The sequence below is a fragment of the Urocitellus parryii genome, chromosome 9 (assembly GCF_045843805.1).
Source record: "Urocitellus parryii isolate mUroPar1 chromosome 9, mUroPar1.hap1, whole genome shotgun sequence".
NCBI lineage: Eukaryota > Metazoa > Chordata > Mammalia > Rodentia > Sciuridae > Urocitellus > Urocitellus parryii.
The window spans coordinates 30,820,084-30,845,894 of NC_135539.1; the positions used below are offsets into that span (position 1 = coordinate 30,820,084).

At 37.3% G+C, this 25,811-nt stretch overlaps 1 pseudogene; it reads right to left on the bottom strand.

The window, feature by feature from the left end:
* Window positions 1–9,486, bottom strand: part of LOC144256965 (cytochrome P450 3A9-like) — a 29,397-nt pseudogene extending 19,911 nt beyond the window's left edge.
* Between the last annotated feature and the right edge of the window lie 16,325 nt (window positions 9,487–25,811).

A 25,811-nucleotide genomic window follows, 5' to 3' on the forward strand; every position in this document is an offset into this window, starting at 1 on the left:
GCTGAAATCAATGAAATTGAAACAAAAGAAACAACTGAAAAAATTGAGAAAATAAAAAGTTGGTTCTTTGAAAAAAAAATTTATAAATGCTTAGCCACACTAACAAAGAGAAAGAGAGAGAGAGAGAAATCTTAAATTACTAAAATCTGTGATGAAAAAGGAAATATCATGATGGACACTTCTGAAATACAGAAGATAATTAGAAGCTATTTTGAAAATTTATACTCCAATTAAATAGAAAATATCACAGACATCAATAAATTTCTAGAGTCATGATCTACCCAAACTGAATCAGGATCACATTCACAGGTTAAAAAGATCAATTTCAAGCAAGGAAACAAAAGACACCATCAAAAGGCTACATACAAAGAAGACCCCCGACCAGACAGATTCTCACAAGTCCTTCAAAAAAGACCTAATACCAATATTCCTCAAATTATTCCATGAAATAGTAAAAGAGGGAACACTTCCAAACTCATTCTATGAGGCCATTATCACCCTGATTCCCAAAATAGCCAAAGACACATCAACAAAAGAAAATTTCAGACCATTATCTCTAATGAACATAGATATAAGCATTCTCAATTAAATTCTGGCAAATCCCATACTACCAGAAGTGTTTTACACACTTAATGCAATCCCTATTAAAATCTCAGTGACATTCTTCATAGAAATAGAAAAAGCCATGGTAAAATGGGTTTCGAAAAATAAGAGACCCAGAATATCTAAAGCAATCCTTAGCAAGAAAAGTGAAGCAGGAGGCATCACAATACCAGAACTTAAACTATACTACAGAGCTATAGTAATAAAAAGGCATGGTATCTGCACCAAAATAAACTTGTTGACCAATGGTACAGAATAGAGGACACAGAGACAAACCGACATGAATATGTTTATATCATACCAGATAAAGGTGACACAAGCATTCACTGGAGAAAAGAGCCTATTCAATAAATGGTGCTGGCAAAATTGGAAATCCATATTGGCACCAAAACAGATTCGTAGATCAATGGTACAGAACAAAAGATATAGAGACAAACCTACAAGAATACAGTTATTTCATACTAGACAAAGGTGCCAAAAACATTCATTGGAAAAAAAAAGATGGTTGTTTCAACAAATGATGCAGGGAAAACTGGAAATCCATATGTAGGAAAATGAAATTAAGCCGCTCTCTCTCATCATGCACAAAACTTAATTCATTATGAATGAAGCACCTAGGAATTAGGCCAGAGACCTTGCACTTAATAGAAGAAAAAGTAGGCCAAAATTTTGATTATCTTGGATTAAATTCTGACTTCCTTAACAAGACTCCTAAAGTGAAAGAAATAAAATCAAGAATCAATAAATGGGATAGATTCAAACTAAAAAGCTTCTCAACAAAAGAAACGATAAGGTGAAGAGAGAGCCTAAAGAATGGGAGCAATTTTTTACAGCATACACATCATATAGAGCACTAATCTCCAGGATATATAAAGAACTGAAAAAATTAACACCAAGGAAACAAATAACCCAATCAATAAATAGCATATGTAACTGAACAGACACTTCTCAGAAGAAGCTATACAATTGGTCAACAAATATATGAAGAAAGGTTTAACTTCTCTAGTAAATACAGAAATGCAAATCAAAACTCCTCTCAAGATTTCATCTCACTTCTCTCAGAATGGCAGTTTTGAAGAATATAAGCAAAAATGTATATTGGTGAGTATGTGGGAGAAAAGGCATACTCTTACATTGCTGGTGGGAATGCAAATTGATGCAACCAATATGGAAAGCAGTATGGAGATTCCTCAGAAAAGTTGGAATGGAACCACCATTTGACCCAGCTATCCCACTCTTCAATTTATATCCAAAGGACTTAAAATCAGCATACCACAGGGACACAGCCACATCAATGTTTATAGAAGCTGAATTCACAATAGCTAAACTGTGTAACCAACTTGGATGCCCTTCAGTAGATGAATGAATAAAGAAACTATGGTGCATATACACAATGACATATTATTCAGCATTAAAAAAGAATAAAATAATGAAATTTTCAGATAAATGGATGGATTTGGAGAATACAATGCTCAGTGAAGTAACCCAATCCCCCAAAAATCTAAGGCCAAATATTTTCTCCCATAATTGGTTGCTGATCCGTAATGGGGTGGTCATTGGAGGAATGGAGGAACTTCGGAGAGGGCAAAGGAAAGAAAAGGGAAGGGAAGGGTTATGGGTATAGGAATGATGGTGTAATAATATGGACATCATTACCCTAGGTACATGTATGATGACACAAATGGTGTGAATCTACTTTATGTAAAAGTACAGAAATGGAAACTTGCACTCCATTTGTGTATTATGTAGTGAAATGCATTCTGCTGTCATGCATAACTAATTAGAACAAATAAATAAATAATTTCTTTTAAAAAAGGAATGAAGTACTGACACATGCTTCAGGATGGAAGAATTTGAAAACATAATGATAAATGAAAGAAGTAAGACATGACTTTTAGGATTCCATTAATAGAAAATTCACAGTATCAGCAAATCTATAGAGTCAGAAAATAGATTCATGGTTGCTTAGGCTTGGGGAATAAGAGTTAATATGAATGATAGCCTTCTTCTGAGTTGATAAATGGTCACTAGTGATGGCTGCATATATCTTTGTACTGAAAACCATTTAATTGTATAAGTTAAGTAGGGTAATCCAAAGGTATATTAATTATGTATCAATAATACTCTTATTTAAAAAGAGAATGAATGAATAACATGGTAGTTCACATACTTATTGAGAAGAGCAAAGTGTCAAAGAAATCAAGTCATAAGAGTCTCTTGACTTTCTCCACAAAGGGATCTTGTGGGTTGTTGAGCGAATCACTCCAAATGATGTAGCAGTGATCACATCCATGCTGTAGGCCCCAAAGATGCTGAATAGAGAAAGATTTAGAAAGTTAAAACAGTGCCTCTTCCCAATCCTTCCACTACACATGCAGCAAGGAGTAGGAGTAAGTTCATGTGCCCAAGCAAGACAAGCAGAGAGCCACACACTGTCAACAGTTATCTGCTGGACCATCAGATGAGTCTATGATCCCTTCACACTGACCAAGAGGTCTTTATGAGTTTCAAATGTGGTACTGCCCTTGTGCTAGGAGTCATGGGGACGTGAGGTGACTTAGACTCACCTCTGAACTCAAGAAGTTCACCCACACAGGGATAAGATCCATAATCAGACAAACTACAGTAGCACAAATAGAATGCAGATGATGACAGTTGTATACAAACTGAGCTTCAGCAGGACAAGGGTGGAATAACTGAGTCTTCTTAGAGGGCTCAAAAAGGTGACTGTGACCTTGACAGTATTTTGTCTTCTAGTATATCCAAAGTCATAAATAGCAGCCAAACAAACCTTGGTTGATACAGGAAAGGTCCTTTCTCCCCCAGATGCCCTGTCTCCTCCTGGGAATAGCCCTTTCTTAGTTTGGAGTTTTGACTCCAAACTTGCTTTTGTCTGCTCATTGTACAAGCTCAACATTTGGAATTCGGTTCTGTGGCAGGCAGTTGGAGGGGCTCCTGGTGGAGCTTGGAATGCCCGAGCTGCCCTGCTACTTACTCTTTCAAGTTGATCAACTTGCCCTTCTCTGATTCCAGTCTCATGTTTTTCACCAGCACATCTCCATACTGGTTAATGATGGGGAACATCTACGCACAAAACACAAAATCACCCATAGTTAAGTGAGAGACTCAGTCCCCAAGGTTATGGTTTTCCCAGGATAAAGAAGTATGAGACATTTATAATGAATCTTACTATATCTCTTCTAAAACATAAAGACAAAAGAACATGTTTAGGAAGTTCAAATTCAGAGAACTATCCCTTTAAAGGGACTACTATCTATCTCATTTTCTACCTATCCCCAGGTTTATTCTCTAAGTTTTCAATGAAGAGCCCTCCTTACCTCCTTGAGTTTTCCACTGGTGAAGGTTGGAGATAGCAGTGTTCTTATTTTCTTCCACTCTTTATCCTCAGACAAGGAGATGGCTTTTTTCATAAATCCCATTGGACCAAGATTCTAGCACCCAAAGGAAAAGAGATTTTATCCTACATAAATGTTGAGGTCTCCACAGTTGCAAAAGTTGTTAATTAAGTATCATTTATTAAAAAAATATTTAGTGACTGCCTACTAGGTAGCTGGCCCTATGTCAGACACTCAATAATATTTATTCCAAGTGACATAACCTCCTGAGGGTTTGAAAGAGATACCCAGGTACCTCACACCGCTTTTAGACTTTATATTCCAACCTTTGTTTAGATGCAAAATTTCCACTTGGTTGGAAACTTTTTCCAGGGGAATAGACAGGAAGAAGATCTAAGAAGACATAGTACAAACTCCAGGGCTATGCAGAGCAGAAATGGGTTGGTGACAGATACCAGATGTTCTTGGTCAACTGTATGTTACCTAAGATCAGTTCTGTCTTTACATGCATTTACAGCATAAGTGTCTTGATAAAAGGGTGCCTAGGTATGATAATTTTAAAAATAATAATATTTGAAACTTAAAGGATTTCGAATATAAGTGTAATACAGGAAAAAAACACAAGTTTTTAATGGAAGTTGTTTCAGTATTTTCTAAAAGGGCAGAGGAGAAAAGGAAGATAATTCTATTTTTCACCTGGGTGCTAGACTTCCAAAGTAAAACCCTTGAAATTTAGTTCTGTCACCTAAAATATATTTTTGTGTTAAAATGTATGTTTCCATCCAGGCACAGTGGTGCATGCCTGAAATCCCAGCAGCTCAGGAATCTGAGACAGGAGGATCACAAGTTCAAAGCCAGCCTCAGCAGTGTTGAGGTGCTAAGCAACTCAGTGAGACCCTGTCTCTAAATAAAGTACAACATAGGACCAGGAATTTGGCTCAGTGGTCTAGTGTCCCTGAGTTCAATCCCCAGTACCCCACTACTACCAAAAAATGTATGCTTCAAGCACTCATTCAATGTAAACATTTAGGGGATTAGGAGCAGAGGGAAGCTTCTTCAATTTGACAGAGATTATATAAAAAACAATTTTCAGCTAACAATGTACATACTGGTGGCAAACTGAATGCTTTCTCCCAAGCATCAGGAAATAATTCAACAATGTCTTCTCAGTCATACACAGAAACACAAGTAAGAACGTTCATCTGAGTGTAGATTAGTGATATATACATGTTGGGAAGGGGTATGTAAAGGCAAGTAAGTAGAGGCTGGATTTGAGTAATGTGCAATATATGCATGTATTGAAGATCGCAGCAAATCCAATTATCATGCACAATTATCATATATTAATCAAAGTTTTTAAATTTTGGTTTGAACCCCAGGTCTTGTGCCTGAAAGGCAAGCATTCTACCAACTGAGCTATATCCCTAGCCCTCAAAGTTTTTAAAAAGTGAAGATAGAGATTGTATGGGAATCCACACACACACAGCCTCATCTAAAATTGGGGTGAACTTTGGAAGATTAAAGTCTATATCCTTCAAAAGAAATGTTCACTCTCATAGCTGTTATTCCACCTCACACTGGAACTCCCAGCTGATGTCAGAGGAAAAGAAAAACAAATAAATAAAAGAAATACAGATAGGATTTTCCCTATTTATAGGTGCAATTTTTGTCCAATGTGGTCAACACACAAGAAATCAGGTACATTTCTAAGGTTAATGAAAATTGGTGAAAACACATTAAAAACACAATCTAAATCTACACAAATTTAGGCATGTGATACATTTGGACAGAGCTGCACACTCATTCATATAGGCACACAAAATGGAAAAATGAAAATAAAAAGCCTAGATTGTATTAATTTCCTGTTAATATAGGAACAAGAACTTAATAAATTTATAGTCATGTAAGAAATTATCATTGGGTAAAACAGAATAAATTATACATGAAACTGCCTGGTAATTGTTTTTGGCAAGGAATGCCCTCTGAATTTGTAAATATCTCAGGATAAAAATTGAGTTAATAAATTAAATAAATAAATAAATAAATAAATAAAAAATGTTACTTTGGATTAGACAAAGGGGAACAAAGGGAAGGGTGAGGGGATCGGAATAGGAAAGACTGTAGAATTAATCAGACACAACTTTCCTATGTTCATATGTGAATACACAACTAGTGAAAATCCACATTATGCACAAACACAAGGATGGATGTTGTACTTCATGTATGTATAATATGTCAAAATACATTCTAGAGTCATGTATAACTAAAAAGAACAAATAAAAACTTAAAAATATAAATAAATGTTATAATGTTGAAAAGTGAGTGCTTACCCGTCGGTTGGTGAAGACAGAATAACATTCTTTGATGAGCACTGTTTTGATAATGCTGGGCTCTGCAGTAGCCAAAACAGGTTGTGAACCATGAAACAGGCTGTGTTGGGAAAGCAAAGCTAATTAAATCGAACAGGCCAGATTCTGCAGCAGGAATCCAGACTTTGATCCTGATGTTACCTATTCTACCTGCCTACTCCTACAATACATAGCAACATAAAGTTCTAGTTGGGGATTCTTAATAGCATAAAGGGTAATGTAGGTAAAGTAGGTATGAAGAGAAACTTAGAGACAAAATACACCTTCTAAGAGATCATAATTAGAAATAGCATTGGAACACTGGTTAAATCTAGATGGTGAATACAATAGTTATGCCTATGGTACTTTCCATAACTTATTTATTTGTTTATTTATTTACTTGTTTAGTTATTTTTTTAATTACAGGTGGACAGAAGCCTTTATTTGTCTATTTTTATGTGGTGATAAGGGATAAAACCCAGTGCCTCATTGTTCTATGCAAGCGCTCTGCCACTGAGCTACAGCCTCAGCCCATAGTCTCCACAACTTTTTACATGGAAAAATATAGGTTTGTGAAAAATTGAAGGCAGATAATTGACTAACATCTCACAAGTACTAAGTTTTGCAAGTGGTAGCTGAAACGGGGCCTTTGGAGATCCAGTGGGGCATGTTGTGTCCTTGGATCACATGGTATCTATGGGCCATGTCAACTGAGCAGAACACTCTGGCCAGCCCTGTGGCTTTCTGGGGATTGATGAGAGAAGATGGAGATGAAAAGTCAAAGTCTTCTACCACTATTTTTAGTGTAGAGCAAAATGATTATACCTCATCTATGGCTCCCACCAAACCCCCACCAGCTCTGAAAGGGAATAGTTGCTATAGTTAACTGAGGCCACCCTCCAATATAAACCCTATCAATCCACCAGGGAACTCACTGGTGGAACTACATCCTATGTCTGGTCTTAACATCAAATGGATGAAGGAGAGGAAGAAATGCTTCATTGAATAGTCAACACTGAAAACTTAAAAAATGGCATATGAGCAACAATAATTATGACAATTAAAAAGAAGAAAGTAAAGGAAATGAAAAAAAGCTTAGCAGAAATGGTTTCCCATCTGCTTTAGAGTACCTCCCAGCCTTTTGTTCAAAAGCATACATTGAATCTGAAATTTAAATAAGGGAATTTTGTCTTTAAATTAAAAGGAAATCAGTGGACAAAAGAGATGATGGCATAGATTTATAAGTCCATGATTTTTTCTTAAAAAAAGTTCTCAAATAATACATTTTATTCATCTAAAGGATTAAAAAAGAAAGAAAAATGGGGAAGATAGGAATAGCCAGACATTGGACACAAAGTAAGGCTGGAGACTCTAGGTCATCAAAAGTAGGAGAAAAGCCAAAACATGCAACATTCTCAACCTAAGTCAGACTGTAGACCCAGACTCCTGGTGACATGCAGGATCACTGGCAGGCAATCCTCCAAGAACTTTGCAGCACAGAGGGTTGCATCCCAAAAGTTCTGGGCTGAGGTTGTCCTCATGCATTGGGGTGCCACATCATAACAAGTCTACCAAAGAGAAATTTCCAGAATACTCACCCCCATGTTTTTCCATACTTTTTATAACATTCTCTGTCAAAATTAGACACAACCTAGGAAGAAGAACAAAATGAAATTACATTATTGTTGCAAATGTACTGACATTGCATCAAATGACCCAAATCCCATGAATTCGGGCTTGATGTTCCTAACAGGTGGTTAGAGAGAAGCTCTTATTCAGAAGCTTCTGAGGAGAAAAGAGAAAATATGCAATATTTGAAATAAAACATGTAAAGTCACTTGAATTTTCTCTAAGTATTATACATAATCTACCAATTACCCTTATCAATGAATACAACATGCTTCTCTTCTGCATTATTTCTTTGTCTGCTTGTGTTGTCTTAGAAATACTGGGACCTTCTGAATTATCACCTCCATAGGCATGTGAGGAATCCCAGGGTGAGGGAAAATGAGTGCATCCCAGGACCATGCATGATCTTTTCTCTCCTCATCAAGTATGATTTTAATTTATCTCATGTTTTCTGGTAGAATTCTGGTAGAATTAGGGAGTAAAGATGCCAGCAAACTCTTTTAGCCTAGGAGATTTATGTTGTCACAATCATGTTGTTGAGTAAGTAAGTGACATAGTGAGCAAATAAAAGTGAATTTGCCTTCCTGTTTTGGGGCTTAACTTGGAAGAGGGGAGATGCTACCTCTCTGCACATAGTACACAGATAGTTAGACACTGGCTGTGAGTTTTCATCATAGAAACTAAGCAATTAATCTTCCTCATGCTAAGTTTCATGTGTAATATTTTAACTGTGCAAATAAAGCATCCCAGAGGTATGAGTGTATCTTCCTAGAATCTGCCCTGAGGAAAAAAAGAAAACACTGTGAGGATGCTCATAGTCTGAACAGAAAGTCCACAGCTTACACTGTTGATGTGCCAGAGTCCTGAGCTCATTAACAGAAGTGAACCTGACACTATGAGGAGTTGTAAACAGAGCCCCAGGGTAAACCTGACTGAACTTTGGATGGTCCCTCACACAGTTTCTGAAGCTTGAAATCTCAAAACTTCTTTCATGGAGCTAAATTTCTACTGATGAAACTAAGCAGGTATTTGCAACCAAAAGAGGCAAAACAGGGAGCTCAAATGACACTCACCTGGCGATAATTAAGAAGAGTTCTTAAAAAAGGCAGAGGTTTTGGCCCTGGAATTCCCAGCTTCTTAAAATATCCATGTGAATACGTCCCATATCTATAAAGTGGAAGAGAAATCCAGGTCAAGGGATTGTGACTGTGTGTACATAGTGGCTCATGAGTCACTGATTCAAGAATGGGAACAGTGAAGCCAGGCAGGTAACATGTAGGCCCTAAATAACAACAAAAACTCCAATGGCCCTAATTACATCTGCTCATCATCTCCTCTCTCACATTCCCTGAGAGAACACAAGTCATAATAATTAGCTCAAAGCAGCTGATTATTGTTAAGTTCCATATTTAGGCTCCAAATGCTACAGTTAATATTTGATATAAGTCCCCAAACATGAGTTTGAAAACTCCTGAGTCATTCAGATTAGATTTCTTCCAGGTCACTTCACTCACTGGTGTCAGTTTAGGAAGTTGACTTGATGCCATCATGTTGGCCCTCTAGTGGCCTCCAGTGGGGGCCATCCCCATTCTGGGACTTCTTAACTGAGCAGACAGGAGTATTCTCCCACTTTTTCATAACTCCCATCTGGATGCCTTTTATTGCATCTCTGGTCCACATTTTCCTTACTCATCTGCTGTAAGAGATTAAGAACACTGGCATATGGGGAAACTGTTGAGTAAGAATAACCAGCTGGGAAGGTATATTTAAAGACACGTGCAATCTACATCATGGATGTATGTATTAGATTAATATTCCTTCAATTTTTCAAAAAAGATGAAGTCATGTTTAAACAGGTTGGTTTTCACAAATACAGAATCCAAGGGTCCTATTTTGACCTTCAGAAGAAATGTGAGGAACTTACCTCAAAGAAATTGTATTATTGAGCAGAATAAAATTAAAACATTTTCATTAATTTTAAAATGCCACTGGAGGGAAAATAGATGCAACAAAAGCCTGAATACTACCCTTTACTTTAATTGTTACAACCAGGTTTATATTTTCTATTTTCACATCATTATGAATACCTAGTCTTGTAAAAGTGGATTTAAGATAGAAGTCAAAGGTCTCCTTGGGGCAATGTCTTCTACCTCAGTCAGAAATAACTGTTCTCTTCCCCTGCTCCTTGAAACCAGGAATCCCACAATTTTAAAAAATATTTTTATAGTTGTAGGCGGACACAATACATTTTATTTATTTATTTATTTTTTTGTGGTGCTGAGGATTGAACCCAGTGCCTCACATATGCCAGATGAGCTCTCTACCAGTGAGCCACAACCCCAAACCAGGATTCCAACTATTTAAAGGAATTCTTCTACTAGATGGTTTTATTCATGCTCCTGTACTGGAATTTCATAAGCAAATATTTAAAATACAAAATGAGCTTGGAAACTTCTGTCTCTTGAAGCTGTCATTAGATTTCAATTCAAGGGAGAAACAAATCTCTACACTGATGCTAACTTAAGGCATAAAACTTCCAAATTTCTCCCAGGTCTTTGCTCAATAGTTTTATTATTCAGAAGTACTTGCATATTGCAGAGTGGAGGATTTGATTTTTTAGAGGGAGGGCTGTTCCAGTGAAAGGGAAGAGAACAGAGGGAAGAACTGAATCTGAGCCTGTGGTAGCACCTGGGATGCACTTGGTGTATTTTACAAATGGTGCTGGGACATGGGAAAAAGGAGCAGGAACCACCTGTTCCACAGGAGAGAAGCTCCTACACATCGCTTGTAGTGCACATAGAACACAAAAGATAAACAATGACACAGAAACTTGTGAAGACCCCTCTATACCCCCAGAATTCTGAAAGTTTGCAAAGTGTGCATCACTTTCTTTCCAGATATGTGATCTAGAAATGCCAAGCTTGCCTTCTGTGAGCAGGTGTGATTCAATGAAGTCATACTGGCATATTTATATGCTGGAAAAGGAGGTGGGGCTGAGTGTTCAACCAATAGAAAAAACTATTGGTGCTCTAGCCACTATTGAAGAAGCCAGGTGCCCTCTCCACCTTGGCAGTTGGCAGTGAGACATGGGGACATGCCTATTTTGATCTTTGAGTTCAGATTTTATAACAAATTATCTATAAAAACTTCAATGGTGCTGGGGTTGTGGCTCAGTGGTAGAGTGCTCATGAGGCACTGGGTTCAAACTTCAGCACCATATAAAAATGAAATAAAGATATTATGCCTACCTACAATTAAAAAATAAATATTTTTTTTTAAAAAAACTTTGATCAGTGTTATCATTATGCCCAAAGGTTATTGCTTCTTATCATAAACTCAAGTGAAACATTAGAATTAAATGTCCTCTACTCCATTTTTTTTTTCTGCGTGGATGTTCTCATTACAAAATCCTTGAATTCTACCCAAAAAGGTTATATCTAAATAACTGCTCATGCACTTTCCTCTGCTTACAATGCCCTCATGCCCCATAAAAGACTTTTTAAAAAATATTTTTTAGTTGTTGCTGAAAATTTTATTTATTTATTTATTTATTTATTTATATGCAGTGCTGAGAATCAAACCCAGGCCCTCACACATGCTAGGCAAGCCCTCTACCACTGAGTCACAGCCCAAGCCCAGAAGACTATTAATCATCCTTCAAAACCCAGCTCAGTCAAAACTTCATCTGGTAGAGGCTTTCAACACCACCTCTTCACATGGAGCCACTTCCTCCCCTGGACAACTTCTAGTATCCCTGGAACACATTTCTCTTGTTGTTGTTCTCTTAACTGACCTACAACATTGTTGGATTCCACCTTTGTTTAACTTTCCAGAATGTGAACTTCTCTGGATCAGGATCTCTGTACTATCCACTATTATGCCCCTAGTCCCTAGCAGAGCTCTTTACAAAGAGCTGGTATCTGGGACGTTTGGTCATTGAGTCAGGTGAGACTGCTGAGTCTCTGCAAGTTCTTTCCCTGTGTGTCTTTGCTGACCACTTCATCTTCCTTGTTTATTAATACAGAAAGATGATTTGTCTTGTTTGGGCCACAGCCACCTTCCCAGCACATTAGGCTACTTTCTGTGTAGCCAGTAAGTGATCCCTGCAGTAGCCAGTAAGTATATTTTATAGAAAAAATAGCCTCTGTCTCTGAAAATAATGCATGTCCATGATCAATGGGTGTGAAAGGAAGAAGAGAACAGCATCCTGCATGGCCAGGTGAACCACAAATATCTACCCACCCATATCATGGCAGATATCACCACAGAGAGCACATCCAGCACCAGAACTCCAAAAAGATGATCCTAGATTTCTCATTAACCAAGAGGTGTCTGAGCAGGTGGCTTCCTGCTTTTTGGTCAATAGGTGGTTGTGGGTGGAGAGCAGACCTTGGGAGCTGGTTTAGGAGAAGTCTTGTAAGAACAATTGTCACTTGTGAGACTCTCAATAGATTCCAGATGTGAGTGATGCCAGGTATGAGCGTTTGAAAATTATATCAGCTCATTATCTCAACTCTGATTCAAATTTTTTTTCTGATTAGCTTGAGAAGTGGAGGATTAGGTAACAAAGTCTCCAAGTTCTCAAACATAACAGAATAATAAGACATTCAACTCTTGTGTGCTTCCTTCTCTTTTTCTTCTTACTCTGCACCAACTGGTACTCATCCTTCACCAACTCTTCCCACATCTCTGACATGCATTCAAAGAAGGAGAGATTACAGTGTCATTTGATAACTATTGACAATTAACAGCCTTGAAACAGACTGAATTTGGAGGCACCCCACTGAAATTGGGAATGACTTCCTCATGCTAAGAGTTGAAGCTGGAGGACCTTGGGGCTTCCACCTCCCACCCTGACAGGCACCAAAGAAAATGGAAATGGGGATTTCCTTCCTTCTGGGACAACACAGACTAACTAAATCTGCATCTGTGCATTTATTGCCTTTTTTTCCAGATTGCTTCTTCTTCAGATCAACCAAATATACACATGTCTATCACATGGCTTTTGTTTCTGTAAATTATAATTGTGTCTGTGGGATAGGTAAGGAGAAGCAATCTAACCGCTTTCTCCTGAGTTGATGGAACTGCATCAAGTTCAATACTCATTTTACCATCTTTTGTCTATTTATTATGTGGATAGGCAGCCAAATCCAGCCAGCTAGGATCAAGGTAGCTCCCAGGGTTAGGCTGTCAGTAATAATCTTACCATAACCCCAAATCTTTTTTATATTTTCTGTATATAAAACCTCTATGGAACTAATATAATTTCATCTTCCTTCAAGTAATGTATTTGGCTCTTATGATGAAATAACTAGGGCTATTATGATTTTCCCCCTGTCTTTCATAGCTCTGATCCTTGTTGGACTGGTTGGGATTTGTGCCAACAAGGATGAGTTAGTCATTCCTTGAGATGAAAAACACATCCAGTGCTGGGGCCCAACCTATGCAAAAGTTCTTGTTCTGCAAAGGGCAATCAAAGAAGCCATGCTCTAGCCAGGCAGGGTGGCAAACATCTGTAGTCCCAGCTTTTCAAGAGGATGAGGCAGGAGGATACCTTGAGCCCAGGAATTCAAGGAAGGTCAGGCAACACAGGGAAAAGTCATGACACACACACACACACACACACACACACACACACACAGAAGAAAGAGAGAGGGAGAGAGAGAGAGGCATGTTCCTCATGAACTTAATTCCATAGAAGGTAATATCATCAAACACAAAGATATTTACATGCTAAATTTTTGCTGTGCATGTGCAGGAAAACATTATGTGCCAGAAGACTGCCCTCATGACTGTCCTTTGTTGAACTCTCCAGTGCCCTTTGTTGAACTCCCCAGCAGTGTTTGACATAGGTGACCTGTATTGTCAGGTTTTGGTTGATGTGACAAGAGATGAGAAATTAAACCAATATATGACCCAGATATATCATCCCTCATATTTATCCATCAGAATTAATTAGCATACTATAGCAACATATGCATATCCATATTTACGGTAGCATACTTCACAATTACTAAGTTATAGAACCAACCTAGGTGTCCATCAACTGGATAAATAAAATATGGTATATGTAATCAGTGGAGTTTTGCTCAGCCATAAACACAAATAGAGTTATGCCATTTGCAAGAAAATTAACAGAAACGGAGAATGATTTAGTCAGTTCTTTTTTCTTCTGTGACTAAAGGTCCCAGCTAGTAGAATTGTATGGGGAGGAAAAGTTTATCTAAGGGCTCATGGTTTCAGATGTCTTAGTTTATAGAAGGCCAGCTGTATTCCTTGGGGCTCAAGGTGAGGCAGAACATCATGGTGGAAATTTGTGGCAGAGGGAACCAGCTCTTATGATGATCAGAAAGGAGAGAGAGAGAGAGAGAGAGAGAGAGAGAGAGAGAGAGAGAGAGAGAGAGAGAGAAGTATTCACTTGCCAGATACTAATATATACCCCAAAGCCATACCCCCAATGAATCACTTCCTCCAGCCCCACTCCACTTGCCTACAGTCCCCATTCAATTAATCCAATCAGGGACTAATTCACTGATTAGGTTAAGACTATGCTATATAACCCAAACATTTCTCCTCCATACCTTCTTGCATTGTCTCACACCTCAACCTTTGGGGAACACTACACACCCAAACCATAACAGAGAACATTATACTAAGTAAGATAAGCCAGATTCAGAAAGTCAAGGATTATATGTTTTTTTATAATATGTGGAAACTAGAGAGAAAAAAGGAAAGAAAGGGAACCCAGGTAAACAGAAGAGGGACCAGTAGAGAAATGGAATTTGTGGATAGAAAAGGGGGAGCAAAGGGAGGGATATGAGAATGAAATCGACAATGTATGCTATGTGCATATATGAATATAACACAATAAAAATCACTCATCTATCTAATTATAATGCACAAATAAAAATTTAAAAACCATAAGAGAAAAAAAAACTGTGAAATGTTAAATAAAGAAGAAAAGATATATTTGGACTCATAGTTTAAGAGATTTCAGTCCATAGTCACTTGGATCCATTGATTCTGGGCTGTGGTGAGGCAAATTGCCATGGCAGAAGTGCACCATGGAGCAAAGTTGCTCCCCTCATGGTGACTGGGAAGCATAAGGAGGGAAAGGTAGGGGCAAAGGATTTGATTAGCTTTTCCAGGATCTGCACCTGGTGACCTAACTCCAACTAGGCCCTAGGCCCTGTCCTCTCTACCACCTTCTGATAATGCCATACAATTGTGAATCCATCTATGGATCATTCACAGATGAGATTAGGGAAGCTCATGATCATACCACCTTCCCAAAATCTCCATCTCTGCACATGGATGCATTGGGAACCAAGCTGTTAACCCTTGAGCCTTTGGGAACATTCCAGTGCCAAACCATATCATGTGATTCTGCAATCTGTATTTGGAGTAAAAATGGGAGTTCATAACTCTCTTGAAACTAATGTCTGAAATATGATATGTCAAGAGCCGTGTAAGGTTTTGAACAACCAATAAAAAAAAATAAAAAATAAAAAAAATAAAAAAAAATTAAAAAAAAACCATATCATGATATTTCCTTTATCCCTTAACTCCCTCCTACTTTGTAAGTTATGAAAGCAGTATCCACAGGACTTGTGGGGTTGGTTGTGTGAGAACTTGAGTATGCTTAGCTCTAATTCCTCATCTGACTGTAGAAGGGGGTCAGTAAATGCCCTTCAAATCACAGGACCCCAAGGATCACCTGCCTCTCTCTACCTCTATGATTCTCTTGTCTTTTCAAAAACATGCCAACTCCACATTATCCTCTTTATCTTGCATATCACTGAGAGTCCCCCAGACCCTCAATTCCAGCCAGCAACCAAGAACTCCTGAGGGTAGGATGAAGCACAAAGACAGCAGAATAGACTGGGCCTTGAAGAAGACATCTGCCAAGGATGTCCTAGCTTTAAAATTCTAAAGTGGTTTCTCAACTAGGGGTACAGAGTAAAGGGCATCATACACATGCACCCAAACACATATTTGCCCAGAAACACAAATGCATTAACACACACACACACACACACACACACACACACACACACACATTTTTTTTAGTAGTAGTGATTGAGCCTAAGGTTGCTTAAACATCCAGTCACATCCCCAGCACATTTTATTTTTTTAAATTTTGAGGCAAGCTCTCACTATGTTGCTTACAGCCTTGCTAAGAATCTGCCTTCAAACCTTCAAACACATGATACTCCTGCCTTATCCTCCAGAGCCCCTGGGATTACAGATGTGCATCACTGTGCCCACACACAGAATGTACCTCAAGCAACAATAGTGTTACTGAAAGCTCAGTCTTGTCCCTGATGTCAATTCAATAAAAGGAATGGTTTTGAGAAAAGAAGAAAGTTTTATTGTTCTACTGGGGAAGGAGAAGAATAGGGGACTCCTGTCCCAGAGGCTGTGATTCTGCCCATCAGGGAGAACAAAGGGTTTGGGTTGTTTTTTGTTTGTTTACTTTTTTTTTGTAGTGGTAGATGGACAGAATGCCTCTATTTTATGTTTATTTTTATGTGGTGCTAAGAACTGAAAGCAGTGCCTCATATATGCTAGGCAAGTGCTCTGACTCAACCAATAACAGAGGGTTTTTAAAGACATAATCCATTCCAGGTGTTCCCTGTGAGAGGTTCAGTTCACCTGTTAATTTGGGAGATAGCCATTCTTAAGGCACAAGTCCTGAAATCTGAATTACTTTGTTCCTGTGGTGGGTGTATGCTCAAAGACAGATGGATTACTCAGCCTAGGATGGGAAAAGATTATTTTGTTCCCCACCCCCAGGTTATGAAGACAGAGAGGTTGAAGAGGAAAATAAAATCCTGTCCATTTTAAGATAAGCCTCAGTAGCAAAGCAGCCAAAGACTATATTCAAAGCATGAAATGGATGACTGATACAATAGGTCAAATTTTTGTCTAAAAAAATTTAACTTTTTTTCTATTTCCTGAAATAACTTGAAGAGTATTTCTTCTAAAGAAGAACTAATACAGTTCTTCTTTAAAGGTCTTGTAGAACTGTGTATCCATCTGGTCCTGGGCATTTCTTGGTTGGTAAGCTTCTGATGGCGTCTTCTATTTCATCACTTGATATTGGTCTGTTTAAATTGTGTATATCTTCCTGATTCAATTGGGCAAATCGTATTACTTAAGAAATTTATTGGGGCTGGGGTTGTAGCTCAGTGGTAGACTGCTTGCCTAGCATACCTGAAGCACAGGGTTCGATTCTCAGCACCACATACAAATAAATAAAAAGATCCATTGACAACTAAAAACAATTTTTAAAAAAGAAATTTATCAATGCCTTCAATGTCTTCTATTTTAATGGAGTATAAGTTTTCAAAATAATTTCTAATTATCCTCTGTATTTCTGTAGTGTTTGTTGTGATATTACCTTTTTCATCACGAATGCTGGTAATTTGAGTTTTCTCTCTATTTCTCTTCATTAGCATAACTAAGGGCCTGTCGATTTTATTTATTTTTTCAAAGAAACAACTTTTTGTTTTGTCAATTTTTTCAATTGTTTCGTTTTGATTTCATTGATTTCAGCTCTAATTTTAATTATTTCTTGCCTTCTACTGCTTTTGCTGCTGATTTGTTCCTGTTTTTCTAGGGAATTGAGATGTAATGTGAGGTCATTTATTTGTTTGCTTTTTTTTTTTTTTCTTTTAAGGAATGAACTCTATGCAATGAACCTTCCTCTTAGTACTGCTTTCATAGTGTCCTGGATTTTGGTATGTTTTGTCTATGTTCTCATTTACCTCTTAGAATTTTTTTTATCTCCTCCTTGTTGTCTTCTGCAACCCATTGTTCGTTCCGTAGCGTATTGTTTAGTCACAAGGTGATGGAAAAATATTTATTTTTTATTTTGTTGTTGATTTCCAATTTCATTTCATTACGATCTGATAAGATGCATGATTGTATCTCTACTTTTTTGTATTTTCTAAGAGTTGCTTTGTGGTATATTATAGGGTCTATTTTGGAGAAGGATGCATGTGTTGCCGAGAAGAAAGTGTATCTGTTTGATGCAGATTGAAATATTCTATATATGTCAGTTAAGTCTAAGTTATTGATTGTATTATTGAGTTCTAGAGTTTACTTATTCAATATTTGTTTGGAAGATATATCCAGTGCTGAGAGAGGTGTGATAAAGTCACCCAAAATTATTGTGTTGTGTTCAATTTGAACTTGAGAAGAGTTTGTTTGATGAACATAGCTGCACCATTGTTTGGGGCATATATGTTTATGATTGTTATGTCTTGTTGTTGTATGGTTCCCTTCAGCAGAAGGTAATGTCCATCTTTTTCCCTTTTGATTAACTTTGGCTTGAAGTCTACTTTATTTAACATGAGAATTGACACCCCTGCTTGGTTCTGCAGCCCATGTGAGTGGAATGATTTTCCCCAACCTTTCACCTTCAGTCTGTGTATGTCTTTTTCTATCAGATGAGTTTCCTGTAGGCAACATATTGTTCTTTTTTTTCAATACAGTGTGCTAGCCTATGTCTTTAGATTGGTGAGTTCAAGCCATTAAAATTCAGGGTTATTATTGAGACATGGTATTCCCAGCCATGTTTGTTTATTTTGGTTATTTAACTTGACTTGATTTTCTTCTTTGATTAGTTTTTCCTTTAGGGTACTACCTCCCTCTACTGATTTTCATTGTTGTTTTTCATTTCCTCTTCATGGAATATTTTTCCAAGGATGTTTTGTAGAGCCAATTTTCTAGCTAAAAATTCTTTTAACTTTTGTTTATCATGGAAGGTTTTTATTTCATCTTCAAATCTAAAGGTTAATTTTGCTGGATACAAGATTCTTGATTGGCACCCATTTTTTTCAGAACTTGATATATGTTGTTCCAAGATCTTCTCTCTGTATTTGTGGCATTGGGGTCTCAGGTGGCCTAGAACTACAGCCAATATCTCTCTGGGGCCTCCAAATTTTAAGGCACTATTCTAAATCCCAAATAAAACTCTGTGTCTTTTTGAAGTAAAGGCAAAGGATTTATTCTGGCCAGGGCCAAGGGAGCACAAAGCTGCCAGTTCTTCAGTCCAAGATATTAAGTGCTGGTTGGGAGCAGGTTAAAAACATACAAAAAAAGCACAAAGTAGGGAGGCAGGAGAGGCAAGTACAATCATAAGTACATTCATTTTATAAAGTGGAAAGCACCAGGTTCTCAGAATTGGCACCTTTTTGTGCATAGTCAGGAAGCAAGCTTGCATTAGTTCTACAGTTAAGGACATTGTTGTAAGGGAGCAAGTTGGTAAGGGTGGCAATTTCAGATTCTGTGTGAATGGGCTCATGCAGAAATGGGGGCCAATTCGGCTCAGGGTGAATTGTCTGAGCAAAATTGGGTCAGACTGACAGAATTTTCAAATCATCCCATAAAAAATCCATTTATAGTTTTTTTTAAATTAACATCCTGTGGAAACATGTGATGCTGCTACCCACTGTGCCACACCCATGCATGCATGTTCCATGTTCAGTGAGATTCATTCCACTCTTCTTCCCTTTTTATGTCCCTTCTTCTTCCTCCTCAACTCCTCCATCTACTCTCCTGAACTTTCCTCTATTTTTTATTAGTTGTTCAAAACATTACAAAGCTCTTGACATATTATATTTCATACATTTGATTCAAGCAGATTATGCACTCCCATTTTTTGATGAAATTACCTCTCCCTTCTTTTGTTCCCTCTCTCTTTTTCTTCTTCTTTTTTTTTTTTTAATCTCCATCTTACTTGCCTTATTTTGGATTACCTTCCCCCTAGGAGAGAGAACCTTTGAACTTTAATGTTTTGGGACTGGATTATTTCACTTAACATGACTTATCTTTATTTTACCCTTTAGCTTTGATAACCTATAACAGAAAGGAGCAAAGACATACTAACAAAAATAACTATTTTATAGAATATTTTTAGTGTTGTTCATATATTTATTTTTATTTTTCATTTATTTTTTTTTTCAAATTTTATTTTATTTAATTTTTTTCTTTTTTTTATTGTTGGTTGTTCAAAACATTACATAGTTATATATTTTATTTTTGGTTGTTCAAAATATTACATAGTTCTTTATATATCATATTTCAAACTTTGATTCAAGTGGGTTATGAACTCCCATTTTTACCCTGTATACAGATTGCAGAATCACATCAGTTACACTTCCATTGATTTACATATTGCCATACTCATGTCTGTTGTATTCTGCTGCCTTTCCTATCCTCTACTATCCCCCCTCCCCTCCCCTCCCCTCTTCTCTCTCTACCCCCTCTACTGTAATTCATTTCTCCCCCTTGTATTATTTTTCCCTTTTCCCTCACTTCCTCTTGTATGTAATTTTGTATAACTCTGAGGGTCTCCTTCCATTTCCATGCAATTTTCCTTCTCTCTCCCTTTCCCTCCCACCTCTCATCCCTGTTTAATGTTAGTCTTCTTCTCATGCTCTTCTTCCCTACTCTGTTCTTAGTTACTCTCCTTAAATCAAAGAAGACATTTGGCATTTGTTTTTTAGGGATTGGCTAGCTTCATTTAGCATAATCTGCTCTAATAGCATCCATTTCCCTCCAAATTCTATGATTTTGTCATTTTTAATGCAGAGTAATACTGCATTGTGTATAAATGCCACATTTTTTTAATCCATTCGTCTATTGAAGTGCATCAAGGTTGCTTCCACAGTCTTGCTATTGTGAATTGTGCTGCTATGAACATCGATGTAGCAGTGTCCCTGTAGCATGCTCTTTTTAGGTCTTTAGGGAATAGACCCAGAAGAGGAATAGCTGGGTCAAATGGTGGTTCCATTCCCAGCTTTCCAAGAAATCTCCATACTGCTTTCCAAATTGGCTGCACCAATTTGCAGTCCCACCAACAATGTACAAGTGTACCCTTTTCTCCACATCCTCACCAGCACTTGTTGTTGTTTGACTTCATAATGGCTGCCAATCTTACTGGAGTGAGATGGTATCTTAGGGTGGATTTGATTTGCATTTCTCTGACTGCTAGAGATGGTGAGCATTTTTCCATGTACTTGGTGATTGATTGTATGTCCTCCTCTGAGAAGGGTCTGTTCAGGTCCTTGGCCCATTTGTTGATTGGGTTATTTGTTATCTTATTGTCTAATTTTTTGAGTTCTTTGTATACTCTGGATATTAGGGTTGTATCTGAAGTGTGAGGAGTAAAGATTTGTTCCCAGGATGTAGGCTCCCTATTTACCTCTATTATTGTTTCTCTTGCTGAGAAAAAACTTTTTAGTTTGAGAAAGTCCCATTTGTTGATTCTAGATAGTAACTCTTGTGCTATGGGTGTCCTATTTAGGAATTTGGAGCCCGACCCCACAGTATGTAGGTCGTAGCCAACTTTTTCTTCCATCAGACGCAGAGTCTCTGATTTGATATCAAGCTCCTTGATCCATTTTGAGTTAACTTTTGTGCACGGCGAGAGGAGGGGATTCAGTTTCATTTTGTTGCATATGGATTTCCAGTTTTCCCAGGACCATTTGTTGAAGATGCTATCCTTCCTCCATTGCATGCTTTTAGCTCCTTTATCAAATATAAGATAGTTGTAACTTTGTGGATTAGTCTCCGTGTCCTCTATTCTGTACCATTGGTCCACCCGCCTGTTTTGGTACCAGTACCATGCTGTTTTTGTTACTATTGCTCTGTAATATAGTTTGAAATCTGGTGTCACTATATCGCCTGATTCACACTTCCTGCTTAGAATTGCTTTTGCTATTCTGGGTCTTTTATTTTTCCATAAGAATTTCATGTTTGCTTTATGTATTTCTACAAGAAATGCCATTGGGATTTTGATTGGCATTGCATTAAACCTATAGAAAACTTTTGGTAATAATAGAAAACTTTTGATCTTAGTTCTGCCTAGCCATTAACAGGGTATATTTTTCCATCTTCTAAGATCTTCTTCTACTTCTCTCTTTAGGATTCTGTAGTTTTCATTGTATAAATCTTTCACCTCTTTTGTTAGGTTGATTCCCAAGTATTTTACTTGTTTTGAGGATATTGTGAATGGAGTGTTTTTTCTCATTTCTGTTTCAGAAGTTTTGTCACTGATATACAGAAATGCCTTTGATTAATGCGTGTTGATTGTATATCCTGCCACATTGCTGAATTCATTTATTAGTTCTAGTAGTTTTTTTGTTGACCCTTTTGGGTCTTCTAAGTATAGAATCATGTCATCTGCAAATAGTGATAATTTAAGTTCTTCTTTTCCTATTTTTATGCCTTTAATTTCTTTTTTTTTTTTATTGGACGTTCATAACATTACATAGTTCTTAATACATCATATTACACGGTTGATTCACGTGGATTATGAACTCCCGCTCTTACCCCGTATACAAATTGCTGTATCACATCAGTTTCCCTTCCATTGATTGACATATTGCCTTTCTAGTTTCTGATGTATTCTGCTGTCTGTCCAATTCTCTACTATCCCCCCTCCCTTCCCCTCCCCTCCCCTCCCCTCCCCTTTTCTCTCTCTACCCCTTCTACTGTAAATCATTTCTTCCATTTGTATTATCTTGTCTTGCCCCTCCTTTCCTCTTATATGACATTTTGTATAACCCTGAGGATCGCCTTCCATTTCCATGCAATTTCCCTTCTCACTCCCTTTCCCTCCCACCTCTCATCCCTATTTAATGTAAATCTTATTCTCAAGCTCTTCGTCCCTGCCCTGTCCTTGTTTACTCCCCTTATATCAAAGGAGTCATTTGGTATTTGTTTTTTAAAGATTGACTAGCTTCACTTAGCATAATCTGCTCTAATGCCATCCATTTCCCTCCAAATTCTATGATTTTGTCGTTTCTTAATGCAGAGTAATACTCCATAGTATATAAATGCCACATTTTTTTTATCCATTCATCTATTGAAGGGCATCTAGGCTGGTTCCACAGTCTTGCTATCGTGAATTGAGCTGCTATGAACATCGATGTAGCAGTGTCCCTGTAGCATGCTCTTGTTAGGGCTTTAGGGAATAGACCGAGAAGGGGAATAGCTGGGTCAAATGGTGGTTCCATTCCCAGCTTTCCAAGAAATCTCCATACTGTTTTCCAAATTGGCTGCACCAATTTGCAGTCCCACCAGCAATGAACAAGAGTGCCCTTTTCCCCGCATCCTCTCCAGCACTTATTGTTGTTTGACTTCCTAATGGCTGCCAGTCTTACTGGAGTGAGATGGTATCTTAGGGTAGTTTTGATTTGCATTTCTCTGACTGCTAGCGATGGTGAGCATTTTTTCATGTACTTATTGATTGATTGTATGTCCTCCTCTGAGAAGTGTCTGTTCAGGTCCTTTGCCCATTTATTGATTGGGTTATTTGTTATCTTATTGTCTAATTTTTTGAGTTCTTTGTATATTCTGGTTATTAGGGCTCTATCTGAAGTGTGTGGAGTAAAGATTTGTTCCCAGGATGTAGGCTCCCTGTTTATCTCTCTTATTGTTTCTTTTGCTGAGAAAAAACTTTTTAGTTTGAGTAAGTCCCATATGTTGATTCTATTTGTTAACTCTAGCGCTATGGGTGTCCTATTGAGGAATTTGGAGCCCGATCCCACAGCGTGTAGATCATAACCAACTTTTTCTTCTATCAGATGCCGTGTCTCTGATTTAATATCAAGCTCCTTGATCCATTTTGAGTTAACTTTTGTGCACGGCGAGAGATATGGATTCAGATTCATTTTGGTGCAAATGGATTTCCAGTTTTCCCAGCACCATTTGTTGAAGATGCTATCCTTCCTCCATTGCATGCTTTTAGCCCCTTTATCAAAAATAAGATAGTTGTAGTTTTGTGGATTGGTTATTGTGTCCTCTATTCTGTACCATTGGTCCACCCGCCTGTTTTGGTACCAGTACCATGCTGTTTTTGTTACTATTGCTCTGTAGTATAGTTTGAAGTCTGGTATCTCTATACCGCCTGATTCACACTTCCTGCTTAGTATTGTTTTTGCTATTCTGGGTCTTTTATTATTCCATATGAATTTCATGATTCTTTTATCGATTTCTACAAGATATGCTGTTGGGATTTTGATTGGCATTGCATTGAACTTATATAGGACTTTTGGTAATATCGCCATTTTGATGATGTTGGTTCTGCCTATCCATGAGCAGGGTATATTTTTCCATCTTCTAAGGTCTTCTTCTATGTCTTTCTTTAGGGTTCTGTAATTTTCATTGTATAAATCTTTCACCTCTTTTGTTAGGTTGATTCCCAAGTATTTTACTTGTTTTGAGGATATTGTGAATGGAGTGTTTTTTCTCATTTCTGTTTCAGAAGTTTTGTCACTGATATACAGGAATGCCTTTGATTTATGCGTGTTGATCTTATATCCTGCCACTTTGCTGAATTCATTTATTAGCTCTAATAGCTTCTTTGTAGACCCTTTTGGTTCTGCTAGGTATAGAATCATATCATCTGCAAATAGTGATAATTTAAGTTCTTCTTTTCCTATTTTTATGCCTTTAATTTCTTTCATCTGTCTAATTGCTCTGGCCAGTGTTTCGAGAAGTATATTGAATAAAAGTGGTGACAGAGGGCATCCCTGTCTTGTTCCAGATTTTAGAGGGAATGCCTTCAATTTTTCTCCATTCAGAATGATGCTAGCATAGATAGCTTTTACAATGTTGAGGTAAGTTCCTGTTATCTCTAGTTTTTCTAATGTCTGGAACATAAAGGGATGCTGTACTTTGTCGAATGCTTTTTCTGCATCTATCGAGATGATCATATGGTTCTTATTTGTGAGTCTATTGTTGTGGTGAATAACATTTATTGATTTCTGTATATTGAACCATCCTTGCATCCCAGGGATGAATCCCACTTGATCATGGTGCACAATTTTTTGATGTGCCTTTGTATCCAATTCACCAGAATTTTATTGAGGATTTTTGCATCTATGTTCATCAGAAATATTGGTCCGTAGTTTTTTTTTTTTTTTTTTTTTTTGAGGTGTCTTTGTCTGGTTTCGGAATCAGGCTGATGTTGGCCTCATAGAATGAATTTGGAAGAGCTCCCTCTTTTTCTATTTCCTGAAATAACTTGAAAAGTATTGGTATTAATTCTTCTTTAAAGGTTTTGTAAAACTCTGCTCTATACCCATCCAGTCCTGGGCTTTTCTTGGTTGGAAGTCTTTTGATTGCTTCTTCTATTTCATCCATTGATATTGGTCTGTTCAAATTGTGTGTATCCTCCTGATTCAGTCTGGGCAAATCATACGACTTAAGAAATTTATCGATGTCTTCACTATCTTCTATTTTATTGGAATATAGGTTTTCAAAATAATTTCTAATTGTCTTCTGTATTTTTGTAGCATCTGTTGTGATATTGCCTTTTTCATCTCGTATTTTAGTAATTTGAGTTCTCTCTCTTCTTCTCTTCATTAGCATGGCAAAGGGTCTGTCAATCTTATTTATTTTTTTGAAGAACCAACTTTTAGTTTTGTTAATTTTTTCAATAGTTTCTTTTGTTTCAATTTCGTTGATTTCCGCTCTGATTTTAATCATTTCTTGCCTTCTGCTACATTTGCTGTTGTTTTGCTCTTCCTTTTCTAGGGCTTTGAGATGAAGTATGAGCTCATTTATTTGTTGGTTTTTCCTCTTTTTGAGGAATGACCTCCAGGCAATTAATTTCTCTCTTAAAACTGCTTTCATTGTGTCCCATAGATTCCAATATGTTGTGTCTGTATTTTCGTTTATCTCTAAGAATTTTTTGATTTCCTCCTTTATGTCTTCTGTAACCCATTGATCAGTCAGTAACATATTGTTCATTTTCAATGTGATGTAGGATTTTTCCTTTCTTCTTTTATCATTGATTTCCAGTTTCAACAAGATGAAAATGAAAATGAAAAAAAACCCCAAATTAAAAAAAAATCAT